The sequence below is a fragment of the Eumetopias jubatus genome, unplaced genomic scaffold (assembly GCF_037043125.1).
Source record: "Eumetopias jubatus isolate StellerSeaLion01/CBP00866 unplaced genomic scaffold, mEumJub1_p1.0 scaffold_11, whole genome shotgun sequence".
In the NCBI taxonomy this organism is placed as follows: Eukaryota; Metazoa; Chordata; class Mammalia; order Carnivora; family Otariidae; genus Eumetopias; species Eumetopias jubatus.
The window spans coordinates 98,127,289-98,143,366 of record NW_028274817.1 but is presented as its reverse complement, the minus strand read 5'-3'; positions in this window follow the sequence as shown (position 1 = coordinate 98,143,366).

Sequence of the window (16,078 nt, the reverse complement as noted above, 5' to 3'; positions counted from 1 at the left end):
GAGGAAAGTATATAGCAATACAAGCCTTTCTCAGGAAACAAGAAAGGTCTCAAATACACAACTTAACCCTACACCTAAAGGAGCTGGAGAAAGAACAGCAAATAAAGCCTAAACCCAGCAGGAGAAGAGAAATAATAAAGATCAGAGCAGAAATCAATGAACTAGAAACCAAAAGAACAGTAGAACAGATCAACGAAACTAGGAGCTGGTTCTTTGAAAGAATTAACAAGATTGATAAACCCCTGGCCAGACTGATCAAAAAGAAAAGAGAAAGGACCCAAATCCACAAAATCATGAATGAAAGAGGAGAGATCACAACCAACACCCAAGAAATACAAAAATTATAAGAACATATTAGGAGCAACTCTATGCCGGCAAATGAGATAACCTGGAAGAAATGGGTGCATTCCCAGAGATGTATCAACTACCAAAATTGAACCCGGAAGAAATAGAAAACCTGAACAGACCTATAACCACTAAGGAAATTGAAGCAGTCATCAAAAATCTCCCAAGAAACAAAAGCCCAGGGCCAGATGGCTTCCCAGGGGAATTCTATCAGACATTTAAAGAAGAATTAATACCTATTCTCCTGAAACTGTTCCAAAAAATAGAAATGGAAGGAAAACTTCCGAACTCATTTTATGAGGCCACCATTACCTTGATCCCAAAACCAGACAAAGACACCATCAAAAAGGAGAATTACAGACCAATATCCTTGATGAACACAGATGCAAAAATTCTCACCAAAATACTAGCCAATAGGATCCAACAGTACATTAAAAGGATTATTCACCACGACCAAGTGGGATTTATCCCTGGGCTGCCAGGCTGGTTCAACATCCACAAATCAATCAACGTGATACAATACATTAACAAAAGAAAGAACAAGAATCATATGATCCTCTCAATAGATGCAGAAAAAGCATTTGACAAAGGACAGCATCCTTTCTTGATCAAAACTCTTCAGAGTATAGGGATAGAGGGTACATACCTCAATATCATAAAAGCCATCTATGAAAAACCTACAGCGAATATCATTCTCAATGGGGAAAGGCTGAGAGCTTTTCCCCTAAGGTCAGGAACGCGGCAGGGATGTCCACTCTCACCACTGCTATTCAACATAGTATTAGAAGTCCTAGCCACAGCCATCAGACAACAAAAAGAAATCAAAGGCATCCAAATCGGCAAAGAGGAAGTCAAAACTCTCACTCTTTGCAGATGATATGATACTGTATGTGGAAAACCCAAAAGACTCCACCCCAAAACTGCTAGAACTCATACAGGAATTCAATAAAGTGGCAGGATATAAAATCAATGCACAGAAATCAGTGGCATTCCTATACACCAACAACAAGACAGAAGAGAGACAAATCAAGGAGTCGATCCCATTTACAATTGCACCCAAAACCATTAGATATCTAGGAATAAATTTAACCAAAGAGGCAAAGCATCTGTACTCAGAAAACTATAAAATACTCATGAAAGAAATTGAAGAAGACACAAAGAATTGGAAAAACGTTCCATGCTCATGGATTGGAAGAACCAACATTGTGAAGATGTCAATGCTACCTAGAGCAATCTACACATTCAATGCAATCCCCATCAAAATACCATCCACTTTTTTCAAAGAAATGGAACAAATAATCCTAAAATTTGTATGGAACCAGAAGAGACCCAGAATAGCCAGAGGAATCTTGGAAAAGAAAAGCAAAGCTGGCGGCATCACAATTCCGGACTTCCAGCTCTATTACAAAGCTGTCATCATCAAGACAGTATGGTACTGGCACAAAAACAGACACATAGATCAATGGAACAGAATCGAGAGCCCAGAAATGGACCCTCAACTCTATGGTCAACTCATCTTTGACAAAGCAGGAAAAAATGTCCAATGGAAAAAAGACAGTCTCTTCAACAAATGGTGTTGGGAAAATTGGACAGCCACGTGCAGAAGAATGAAACTGGACCATTTCCTTACACCACACACAAAAATAGACTTCAAATGGTTGAAAGACCTAAACGTGAGACAGGAGTCCATCAAAATCCTAAAGGAGAACACAGGTAGCAACCTCTTCGACCTCAGCCGCAGCAACTTCTTCCTAGAAACATCGCCAAAGGCATGGGAAGCCAGGGCAAAAATGAACTATTGGGATTTCATCAAGATAAAAAGCTTTTGCACAGCAAAAGAAACAGTCCACAAAACCAAAAGACAACCGACAGAATGGGAGAAAATTTTTGCAAATGACATATCAGATAAAGGGCTAGTATCCAAAATCTATAAAGAACTTATCAAACTCAACACCCAAAGAACAAATAATCCAATCAAGAAATGGGCAGAAGACATGAACAGACATTTTTCCAAAGAAGACATCCAAATGGCCAACAGACACATGAAAAAGTGCTCAACATCGCTTGGCATCAGGGAAATCCAAATCAAAACCTCAATGAGATTCCACCTCACACCCGTCAGAATGGCTAAAATTAACAAGTCAGGGAACGACAGATGTTGGCGGGGATGTGGAGAAAGGGGAACCCTCCTACACTGTTGGTGGGAATGCAAGCTGGTGCAACCACTCTGGAAAACAGTATGGAGGTTCCTCAAACAGTTGAAAGTAGAGCTACCCTACGATCCAGCAATTGCACTACTGGGTATTTACCCCAAAGATACAAATGTAGGGACCCGAAGGGGTACGTGCACCCCAATGTTTATAGCAGCAATGTCCACAATAGCCAAACTGTGGAAAGAGCCAAGATGTCCATCGACAGATGAATGGATAAAGAAGAAGTGGTATCTATACACAATGGAATATTATGCAGCCATCAAAAGGAATGAGATCTTGCCATTTGCAACGACGTGGATGGAACTGGAGGGTGTTATGCTTAGTGAAATAAGTCAATCAGAGAAAGACAGAGGTCATGTATCATATGACCTCACTAATATGAGGAATTCTTAATCTCAGGAAACAAACTGAGTGTTACTGGAGTGGTGGGGGGTGGGAGGGATGGGGTGGCTGGGTGATAGACATTGGGGAGGGTATGTGCTACGGTGAGCGCTGTGAATTGTGTAAGACTGTTGAATCACAGATCTGTACTTCTGAAACAAATAACGCAACATATTTTAAGAAAGAAGAAAAAGAAGATAACAGGAGAGGAAGAATGAAGGGGAGTAAGTCAGAGGGGGAGACAAACCATGAGAGATGATGCACTCTGAAAAACAAACTGAGGGTTCTAGAGGGGAGGAGGGTAGGGGGATGTGTTAGCCTGGTGATGGGTATTGAGCAGGGCATGTTCTGCATGGAGCACTGGGTGTTATGAACAAACAATGAATCATGGAACACTGCATCAAACATAATGATGTAATGTATGGTGATTAACATAACAATAAAAAATAAAAAAAAACTTACTACAAATCTAAAGTAATCAAAAAAAAGACCTCAAAAAATATTTATTAATTGTCACAACACCCCCACATTAGATATTCTTCCATGTGGCAGATGAGGTTATGTGGATGAGTGAAAATCACCAGGAATTTATGGTGATTAAAATAAAATGGATCAAGTTATCATTAGTAATTGTTTCCTAGTTAAGGACCAGGGCTTTTCACGCTTGCCCCATCCTGATCCCAGGGCACCATCATGTGTGTCCTGCTAAAACATATAACCAAAGGTATCAAAAGCTACAGTAGTTCTAAATTTCAGTGCTGTTGAATTTCCTTGATTTTCATGAAGACGCTTCCCATCAATGGACAGAAGGCAGATTCCTTGCTCTGGAAAGTTCCACTTTATTAGTTTTTTCAGTTTTCTAAATAAAAAGTGATTTTTATTTTCCAGTATTCAAAGAAATTTCACCACCATCTATTAAATGGGCATAATGGCCACTTCACTGGTTATGCTGAGATAAATTATTCATAGGCCATAGTTTCTTGATCTACAGGAAATGCTCAGTATGGTAATTCTTATTATCAGTACTGAAAATCATCTAAATAACATCTCATAGTAAACTTTGTTTACTATTAATGACAATAGTGAGCATGATACTCATATAATGCTTATACACATTCTTAATTTGTGTGATGAAATGAGTCTAGCGTTCCCCAAAGTGAGAAATGTGAAAACCTGGTCCCCCCAAATATTAACTAACTGCAGTCTCAAATAGATTCTGTGAGCAAAAGTGTTTGGAAAACATTAGGCTGAACAACTTTCAATAGATTTCTCTGTGAGGGACCATTCAGATCCTTCGGTAAGCTCTTATTAAATTAGAATATCCTGGAGGGTTATAGTATACAGGATAGAGCATTTCACAAACTCATGTGGGCATTTTGAACATCTTTTTATATTATGGAGTTTGTACTCCCTGGAGCACCTTTTGGATATGCCTATTAATGAAACCATTAATGTGTACTACATCAAGTTAGGCTCTTGAACAAGAGTCTGACTTCTCAGAAATGTGGTTTAATGTTATATGTTCAGATTCTCTCACACTTAATAAGAAAGATTCCTGTGGTATATAACTTTCACCTTTGCTATAAAATGTTATTTTAGTCAATGTACTACTTTACCATACAATGTTTTTAGATAAATTTCTATTGAGAATTTTTAGGACACTATGTCTGGAAATATTTAAACTCCCCTGACTTAAATGGCATACTTTCCCATGCTGATTATGAGAACTAGGCCAGTATGTCACATTTGGCCTTCCTTGCCCCAAAACCAAAAGTCAAATTTTATGTACGTTCACAGCAAATTTAAAAAGCTCTACTTTGGGGGGATATTTTAATTACTCCTCTCCTTGGACCAAATATTCAGAGTCTACCCTGTATCCTTATTGTATATGGGTTTTGCCTGAAGGCCCCTCAAACAACTTCAGAGAGATGTGGTGTAGAAGTAAACTTTATAAATGGAATTCACTGTCTCTTATCCATTTTTCATGCTTCTTCTAGGCTATCTGTAATTATGCCCAAGCTTCAGCCACTCTGTGGTTTTCATTCTGAGACTCAGCAGGGACCATTTTTTTTTCTCCTCAGGAAACCTTGCCATTTGAGTAGGAAAATGCCTCCTTTCCAGGCAAAGCAATCAGAAAAGCACCCCTTTCTTTCTCTCTCATCTGTCTTTGCTTGGGAGAAATTACCAGTGGCAGAAAGTCCTCTGTATTAAAATAAATAAAAAGCAAATTGTAATTACAAGCTTCTGCCTTTATTACTTTAATGAACATCTATAGAGTTTATATGACCTTTTCTCAGGTTAACTGTAGTTTCCATTCATGATCTCCTGAGATTTCCTGTTGAACATCAATGCTGCCATGTTTTTAAGGATTGGATCAGTCATATCTTTGCCCTCAGATCTATTCTTGTCCTTCCCCTGCTTTGTCCTGCCTAATCACATATGGACCACTGAAGACTACATTTCCCATGTTCCCTTGCCAAAAGAATTCCTGTTGGATTCGACCCATAAGAGGAACCAGCTGGAGATTGACAGAAGAGAGGGAGAAAGAAGACCAAGTATTTCCATCCCCTCCCTCTGAATAAGCAGTGTCTCCATGAAGTTGCTGCTTCTGCAACATGTTTTCTCTGTGATTCCTGCTTTCAAAGACAGGCTCTTCATTCATGGTCTTCACTTATACCTCTCAGCCCCAAGTTGTGTTACTTAAACACCACTTCTTACCTTACCCCTTATTTATTTATTTATTTTTCCCAGCTTTATTGAGATATAATTAACATAATACTGTGTAAGTTTAAGGTATACAAAGCAATGATTTGTTATATATATATATACACACACATATATATATGTATATTGCAAAATGATTACCTTGATAAGGTTAGTTAACAGATCTATTACCTCCGTTACTTTTTTTTCTTTTTTTTGTGATGAGAACTTTTAAGATCTACTCTCAATAAATTTCAAGTACACACTAGAGTACTGTTAACTATGGTCAACATGCTGGACAGTAGCTCTTCAGGACTAATCACCTTATAACTGAAGTTTACACCCTGTGCCCACTTTCACCCATTTCCCTCATCCCAACCCCCAGGCAGCAACCACAAATCTATTCACTGTTTCTATGAGTTTGCTTTTATAGTCTACCCATAAGTGATATCATACAGTATTTGTCTTTCTCTGACTTATTTCACTTAGCATAATGCCTTCAAAATTTATTCATGTTGTCACAATGGCAAGATTTCTTTCTTTTTAGGGCAGAATAATATTCTATTATATATCTGTAACAATATCTCTATCTATCTATCTATCTACCTATCATCTATCCCACATTTTCTTTACCCATTCATCTTTTGACATATAAATTATTTCCATGTCTCGGCTATTGAAAATAATTCTGTAATAAGCATGTTGGTGATGGGGGTGCAGATATCTCTTCAAGATAGTGATTTCATTTTCTTTGGGTATGTACCCAGATGTGGAATTGTGGGATCATATGGTAGTTCTATTTTTAATTTTGAGAGGATCCTTTGTACTGTTTTCCATAGTAGCTGCACCAATTTACATCCGCACCAACAGTGCACCAGGGTTCATTTTTATCTTTTGCCTTTTTGATAATAGCCATTCTAACAGTTCTCAGGTGAGATCTCATTGCAGTTTTGACTTGCATTTCCCTGATGATTAATAGTGATGTTGACTACTTTCTCAAGTACCTGCTGGCCATTTATGCCTTCGTTGAAAAAAAAAGTCTATTTAGGTCTTTAGCACGTTTTAATTGACTTATTTGGTGTTTTTGCTATACAGTTGTATCAGTTCCTTTCTTTCATTTATATACCTGTTTTAAGTTTTTATTTAAATTCCAGTTAGTTAACATACAGTGCAATATGAGTTTCAGGTGTACATGATAGTGATTCAACACTTCCATACAACACACTGTGCTCATCACAATGAGTGCCCTCCTTAATCCATATCACCTATTTAACCCATCCCCCACCACCTCCCCTCTGGTAACCATCAGTTTGTTCTCCATTGTTAAGAGTCTGTTTCTTGGCTTGCTTCTCTCTTTTTTTTTCCCTTTTGCTCATTGGTTTGTTTCTTGGATTCCACATATGAGTGAAATCATATGGTATTTGTCTTTCTCTGAGTTATTTCACTTAGCATGATATTCTCTAGCTCCAACCATGTCATTGCAAATGGCAAGTTTTCATTCTTTTTATGGCTGAGTAATATTCCATTGTGTGTGTGTGTGTGTGTGTGTGTGTGTGTGTGTGTGTGTGTGTGTATCACTTCTTCTTTATCCATTCATCAATCGATGGACACTAGGACAGTTTCCATAATTTGGCTATTGTAGATAATGCTGCTTTAAACACTGAATTAGTATTTTTGAATTAGTATTTTGAATTAGTATTTTTGAACTCTTTGGGGTAAATTCCTAGTAGTGCAATTGCTGGATCAGAAGGTAGTTCTAGTTTTAACTTTTTAAGGAACCTCCACACTGTTTTCCACAATGGCTGCTCCAGTGTGCATTTCCACCAACAGTGCAGGAAGGTTCCCCTCTCTCCACATCCTTGTGAGTACCTGCTCTTTCTTGTGTTGTTAATTTTAGCCATTCTGACAGGTGTGAAGTGATATTTCATTGCAGGTTTCATTTGTATTTCCTTATATATTTTGGATATCAGCTCCTTAACAGATATGTGGTTTACAAATATTTTCTCCCTTTCTGTACATTGCCTTTTCATTTTGTTGATCATTTCTTTTACTTTGCAGAAACTGTTAATTTGATATAGTCCCCCTTGTTGCTTTTTGCTTTTTGTTGCTTGTGCTTTTGGTGTCATATCCAAAAAATCATTTCCAAGACCAATGTCCCCTATTTTTTTTGCAGTTTTTTGGTTTCAGGTTTGACATTTAAGTCTTAAATCAATTTTGAGTTATTTTTTGTCAGGTCTTGTCTCCATTATCCCTCCATCCCTAGGAAGGGTAAGAGTTTCCCAATACTGAAAATTACTTCAGGTTCTTGGTTTGCATTTTCCTTTTTTTCCAACATGTTTAAATATTTTCTATTGAACGATCTGGTGAGGGCTTTCTTTTCCTTCCTAAATCCTGACTGATATGAGGATTTAAATATTATTTGAATTCTTCTGAGTTTTATTAAATCCTTAAGAAACTTAATATATTCAGATTTTTGGGTAAAAATCTTAAACACTATATATTTTTAAATGTTCTCATGAAGTGGTGACATACCTATATCGATCTATTATTCCACTTATCTAGATTCCACTTATCTAGATCTACTAATCTATAAACATTAACACATTGTGACTTTAGAGTTTGGTTGCACTAGTATCTGTACACACAAGACATGTATTTACTGACAAATTTTAACAACTTCTTTTGCACATACTTAAGTTTTGTGTTAATTTTACATTCAAACTAAAAGTATGGAAGAAACATATGTTCAATACAAATTCTATATCAAAATATTGGGTGTGTCTCTTGCATTGCACCATTTTCCAGAATTAATAGGAGTAGGAAGATGCGAATATTGCATGCAGTAACAGCTAAGCATGGCTGGTAATAGTTTGGCATTATGGTTAAGAATTATTGCTGAAATATACCATTTATAATGTCTGCTGCTGATGTATAAGTAATTTTGTTGGATTGCTGCTGGGAATTAGTTTTATTTCCCATGCTACATGCATATTTTCCATTTCATTTGAATAAACACTAGAGTATGCAATGGTCTCACCAGTTATAATTTTCATTTATCATATACAAGAATGAACATCACTACTTGGCTCTGAAAGCTGGTTTGACTTGCAAGATTTTACTTCTCTTTCCTTCTGAACTAACATGTTCACAGTAGAATAGGGCAGATCAGGGAGAGTATAGGCTTAAAATTTAGTTTCACTGAAAGAATGAAAAGGGACACTCTGAGTAGTTAGAAAGTATCATTGATTTTTCTCAGCATGATGATTGGTACAGAATCTATTCTGGAGTTTCTTTTTCATCAAAAAGGACTTAAGGTAGACTTAGATAAAATTATAGTATTAAGAGCAACTTCCATAGGGAGGAAAGCATTAGAACATAGGTTTTCACAATATTATTAAATGTACTTATGCCATATAAGTAATGGGACCCATATTAGCAAGAGGATTTTTTTATCTTCTTAATTTTGAATTTCAATCAATGGCATTATTTTTATTTATTTTCAAAATATTATAGTTAGTAAATAAGGTATAGGGGAGCAAAAACTGCCACCCCAAAATGTGTCTGTCAGGTGGATTATTCAAGGCCGATTATTTTTAAGAAACAGAAACCTTGGGAAGAATCTTTGACCTTTCTCCTAAATTCCTAAAATAATTTAGAAAGAGGACATGCTCCAGGAAGGAAGCTGCTATCACAATAGATAACTACAATATAATATGACCCAGGGTGGTAGACATGGAAGAATTTAGCAAAGTCTGTTTATTAAAATTCTTCTCTGTGTCCTACCATTTCTGTATGGTCCAGCACATATTTGTTCACCAAATATTTACTCTTTTCATCTTCCTGTGACTTGTCTTCCTTCCCTCTGAAGCCCCAGACCCTACCCCCATATCCTTAGCTCTGGATGGCATATATGCTTCACTTGCTTCGCTGCCAGTGGGCCTCATATTATTATGAAGCCCCCATGCATACATAATTATATTTGATTTCCTCCTGTTAATCTGTCTTCTGTCAGTTTAATTCTTAGACCAGACAAAAGAATCTTGAAAGGTAGAGAAAAATGTTTCTTTCACCCTCTCTCACCTGTCCCCAGGATTTTACAGTCTACCTTGGGAAGAATTTCTCAAAATAACTTTTTAGGATATAAATAAACAAAGTATACTGCAATAATGACATATTTACAGTTTTGTAAAATCTTATCTCTAGGAAATGAACTTATTTTTTCTCAACTAAAATGAAGTTTGCCTTGGTTTTTGTGCAAAAAAAAAAAAAATCACTGAGGGATTCAGATTGTTTCAAACACCCTGAAATACTGAAGTCTATTCAATTAGCATACATCTGGCTGTCCCTAACTTGTTTACTTATACTTTTGACTAAAATAGTTACAAGAATACAGAGGGAAAAAAAGAGAAAGGAATTAGGTGGTTAATTACATGAATCCAGAAGAAATACTAACATCAAAGGCTGTGAAGCAAATATACTAGTGTTAAAAAGAAGACAGTACAGAGCTACATCAGCTTCTTTCCATCCACTGTTTTCTTTGGCTTCACTGAAAATCAGAACACTACGTAGTTATTTATCTAATAAAAGCTAATATTTGAGGCATCATGGGCGGGGTCACTTTGGTGCCCCTATATTCATCACACACATAGTAGTTCAAGAAGCTGGATCATGGACATGAACTGGTGATGACTGAAGGGGAGCCGAATTTGTCACCCCAAAATATGCCTCTTTGTATAAGGTTTATCTTGGGCTGGTTATTTTTAAGAAAGAGCAGACACAGACAAGCTCTGAAAACCAAGCAGAAGTTACCCTTTTGTAGGAGATATTGACATGTATAAGGGAAACCTCCACTTGTACGGGTGTCTCCTTCTCTGTATCAGGAAGAGCAGGATGACACTTACTTAGAAACTCTTACCAATGAAGAAAGCATGGACTTAAATCTTCCTAACAACCTCACCTTTGTTTACTGTGTTCTGATAAGCTCCTATAACTGGCCTCTCCATCAACACCTTCTTTAGTCTCCTGCTGAAGATGGTATTTAAGGTGGTCCTTAATCCCATTTGGGGGAGTTACTCAGTTTTCCTGGGTTTCTCCCATATACACAGGAGGTATACATGTTATTAAACTCCTGTTTGCTTTTCTCCTGTTAATCTTTTATTCCAGGGGTTCTCAGCCAAGAACCTAGAAGGGTAGGTTCTGGGAAGGTTCTACATAGGTTCAACATTCTGGGAAGTGTCGTTTTTCACAAATGAAATGTTAATGCAGGAGTATAATTAGGAAAAATTCGAGTAGGAGTAGTATATTCTCCAAGACTCTGGAGTGTCCAGAAAATGGAAAGAATCAAACTTCAACTCTTTGTTCCCCATTCTCAATGAAAAGCTGCTAGGTATTTTTGACTGAAATGTTAATTTGTCTTTAAATTTATATCTGAAATGAAGATGCTTTCAGTTCCTCAACTGAAAAAAAAAAATAAAGCTACAATCCTATGGAGATGAAACCTTTCTCTGTAGCCTTGAAGAAAGACTGTATTTCTGCTATGTTCTGCGGGTTGTTTTGCTTTGTTTTGATTTATAAAAGACAAGGAAAAAGATTTCAAAACAACTGCTAGATGTTTTTTAAAAATTGCAAAGGAACATGACCTCTAAAAATCTAAACCAAAACATCATTAAGCCTTAACAAAATTAGATGAAGCCACATGACTTGTATATAAGGGGAAAAAAATAACATCACAGTATGCTTAGGTTTAATTCTTTAAGTTTTTCTACCTTGCACAAAACATTTTTTCCTCCACTTAACTAATGTTTTTCCATTTTAATTACATTCAAGATTGCTACAAGGTAGTCTTTTTGAAATTTAGTGATAAAGAAAAAAAGTCTTCTAATCACTAAGAATAAATTCTTCTATTTTTCTCTACAATAATCTGATTTTAGATTTCTTAATATATACACAATGGAATATTATGCAGCCATCAAAAGGAATGAGATCTTGCCATTTGCAACGACGTGGATGGAACTGGAGGGTGTTATGCTGAGTGAAATAAGTCAATCAGAGAAAGACATGTATCACATGACCTCACTGATATGAGGAATTCTTAATCTCAGGAAAGAAACTGAGTGTTACTGGAGTGGTTGGGGGTGGGAGGGATGGGGTGGCTGGGTGATAGACATTGGGGAGGGTATGTGCTACGGTGAGCGCTGTGAATTGTGCAAGACTGTTGAATCACAGATCTGTACTTCTGAAACAAATAATGCAACATATTTTAAGAAAAAAGAAAAAGAAGAAGATAACAGGAGAGGAAGAAAAGGGGAGTATGTCAGAGGGGGAGACGAACCATGAGAGATGATGGACTCTGAAAAACAAACTGAGGGTTCTAGAGGGGAGGGGGGTAGGGGGATGGGTTAGCCTGGTGATGGGCATTGAGGAGGGCACGTTCTGCATGGAGCACTGGGTGTTATGAACAAACAATGAATCATGGAACACTGCACCAAAAACTAATGATGTAATATATGGTGATTAACATAACAATAAAAAATTAAAAAAAAAAAAATCTTAATCTCTATATCTGAAGAAATGAAAAACAATCCCTTGTATTCTGTGGTTTAAAAAAATGTAATTAGTACTTATATACATAGTGTTGGGGAGGAAATTTTTTTTCTTTTTAAAGATTTATTTATTAATTTTAGAAAGAGAGAGGAGGGGGAGGGCAGAGGAAAAGGGAGAAAGAGAATCTCAAGCAGACTCCCTGCTGAGCTGTTTGCTATGTAGCTTTCATTTAAAATAATCAATATGCTAAAGTGGTACATTTTTGGGCAGCCTATCCTTGGTCCCTACAATAGTTAAGCCATTCTTCAAATTGACAGGGTCATAAAAACACATTCTGAAATGGATGTTAACATGAAATATCACACTCCAAAACCTCCTCCATGGGCAAATAGGTAAAAAATGAAAGCTCAAAAATTATAGGTGAGTACTGATAGCAGTTTTGGATATAAATACATGGAATAAATATGGTTAGAAAATTGATTATCAAAGGGGTACCTGGGTGGCTCAGGTCATGATCTCAGGGTCATGAGATCAAGCCCCATGTTGGTCTCTACAGTGGGTGTGGAGCCTGCTTAAGATTCTCTCTCTGCCTCTCTCTCTGCTCCTCCCCTCCCATTCACATGTGCTCTCTCTCTCTCTTTCAAAAAAAATTGATTACAAAAGAGTTAAACAGTGATAAAGGTACATTATAGTGAACTGGCTAAGGTTGAAAGTTAAATTATTGAAGAATGGAACTTTGGTCAAGGGTAGAAGAGAAACAGGTGTATTAAATTTCTATCATGTGTTAAGGGAAGACAGATTTTCATATAACTTTTGAATACATGTCTTGCCACTTAAGTTCCTCAATATATGTTTTGGATTAAATAAATACATAGCCAAAAAAAGAGAGACAGAAAATGGCAAGGAACAATTGAATCAAAGAGCATAAATTATTATTGAAATAAGGCTAATGAATTATAAGGAATAAAAATATGACAAGTTGAACTCCTCTGTCCAAATAAAAAGTACTATTATTCATTTAAAGAACAAAATCATAATACATTGTAACAAGAGAACATATGTATACATACACAGAGATATTTCAAAATAAAAGGATAGATGGAGTTACGCACTTGAAAAAGCAAAAAGCAAACAGTTGTAGCAATATCAAAATCAAAACACAGTAAATTTTGGTCAACATTAAAGAAGAAAACAGTGATCCTTTTCTGTTCTTTAACAGGCTGCTTCAGAATGATGACATTGCATTAACAAATACTTGAGCACAGATTAATGTTTTAAAAATTAAAAACAAAAAATGAAACCATAGGAATCAGTAGCAGATACATATTTTTAGGGGATTTGTGACATATCTCTCAACATTTAACATGTCAAGAATTTTTTTTTATTATGTTCAGTACATCATTACTTTTTGATGTAGCGTTCAATGATTCATTAGTTGCATATAACACCCAGTGCTCATCACAACACGTGCCCCCCTTAATACCTATCACCTGGCTACCCCATCCCCCTGCCCCCCTTCCTTCTGAAATCGAGAAAAGTTTTAAAAATGACATCAAGATTTCTTGGGATTCTAATAGGTCTATTTAAAAAATTGAAACTGAAGAAAATAAAGCATTTTAAGCTTTGTTCAAACATTTACAAAAATGTATCATATAAGGTATAAATTGTACAAGCCATAATCCCTACACACAATTCTTTTTTTTTAAGATTTATTTATTTGTTTAAGAGAGCATGAGCACAGGAGGGAGGGGGAGAGAGTCCTAAGCAGACTCTGAACTGAGCACAGAGCCCGATGCAGGTTTCAATCTCTTGATCCTAAGATCATGACCTGAGATGGAATCAAAAGTTGGACACTTAACTGACTGAGCCCCCCAGGCACCCCTAAACACAATTCTTTAAAATTTAAAATTAATAACAGCTTAAAATAGCAATCCATCATAAAAATATTGAAAATTGGAAAACAAAGCACTTTTCTGCATTTAGTAAGAAAGTAATGAGAATACAAAATTCTACAAAATAATTTTTTTCATTTCTAAACTTTTTTTTAAAGATTTTATTTATTCACTTTAGAGAGAGAGAGAGAGAGAGAGAAAACAAGTGTGGCGGGGGGGCAAGAGGCAGAGGGAGAGAGAGAGAAGCAGACTTCTCGCTGAGCAGGGAGCCTGATGCGGAGCTTGATCCTAGGACCCGGAGATCATGACCTGAGCCAAAGGCAGATACTTAACCATCTGAGCCACCTAGGCACCCCTCATTTCTAAACTTTTAATAAGAATAGTAATAAACAACTAAATGAGCAAAACAAAATAACATCTAAATTAAACAAGTCTAAGGAATTCCAAGAAAAGGAAAGCAAAGATGCAGGAACTTATTGCTCTTCCTTCTTATTATAGAAATTAATAAGCCATAAAATATGAGGTTGTATCTACTCAATTAAAATTCTCAAATATGGTTGCTTTCAAAAAAGAAACAAAACAAAATAGAATTAATCTAAAACCAAAATCAAAAATAAAAGAAAGCAATCACAAACACATTTAGAAATCAGAAAGCAATATAAACATGTTTACAACTATATTATTAACAGATTTTAACGTTCCTAAAAATGGATCATTTTCTAGAAATCATGGAATTAGTTAAAAGAAGAGGTAAGAAACTTGAAGAGGATAACCATGGAAGAGATGGACAAATGATTAACTATCATCTCTAAAACTAACTGTTGAATGGATTTTGGGGTGAATATTTTAAAGCTTCATAGAAAAAAATAACTGTCTTACTTTAAAAATAGTTCAGAAACAAAGAGAAAGATGAAATATATCTAATTTTGTATTTTATAAAATTGATAAAGCTGAGAATCATAAAACAAATTAAGAGAACTACTGACCAAACATATTTATAAACATAGGTTTTTAAAAAATCTTAGTAAATTACTTAAGTGTAAAAAAATCATGTTCTAATATAATGGAAATAGTATTATAGGAATAAAAAATATTATCTAATACATTTTAAAATTTTAATGTGATTATAGATTTCCTAGAAAGAGAAATGCTCCCAATAGATAGAAAAAACTGCATATGAGGAAATCCATCACCTATTTTTTTATTTTTTGGTCATGCAAAAATATTTTACTGGGCATTCTGGAAAAAATGTTTCATGTTCAAACAAGTTTGTGAATATACATACAGTGGAGTATATGGAGGGCATATCTTGATCCCTCGGTTTCATCTGGAGTCTGCCTTTCTTGCTTCTTTAGCCAACCATGTAACCCTTGGTAGACTAATTGTAGTAGCATTGACATTAGTGAACGTTTCAATATGAAGCACAAAACCTAAGCAGGTCTACTTAAAGCCCTTTTATGTACATACATACAGATTCAACAATCAAAGAAAGCAAATCTACATATGTCAGTGGTCCTTTTCATACGGCACAGAAAGATTGAAACCAACATAGTTAGAAATAAATTGAAAAATAAATAAGAAAATGATAACACTTGGTGATATTAATTTTGCTCTTGGATATAGACATCCAACAGACAATTTCTCCTATAAACTAACTGATAAAAGAAATCCATTCTTTAGAAAATTTGAGTACAATTTGTAATTATTTAAAACATTTTAAAACTCTAGGTATTAATGAGAACATATTTCTCTGTCACATAACATGACAGAAAATTTAAAGGTTAATTTGCATCATGAATTTCCAAGAAGGCTGGCCAATTATTTAACTATGGAACATAGTTTTGTTTTTTTTTTTTTGAACACATGCTAGATAACACTACCTCATAACCTAAAACAGGGCAACTTGTCTCTTGATCTGTTTCTCTTTACACTTGTTTTTCTATTCCTTTGCTCAGAATAAGCTAGTCTCATCTATAATCTATGAATATCTATATTATTGCA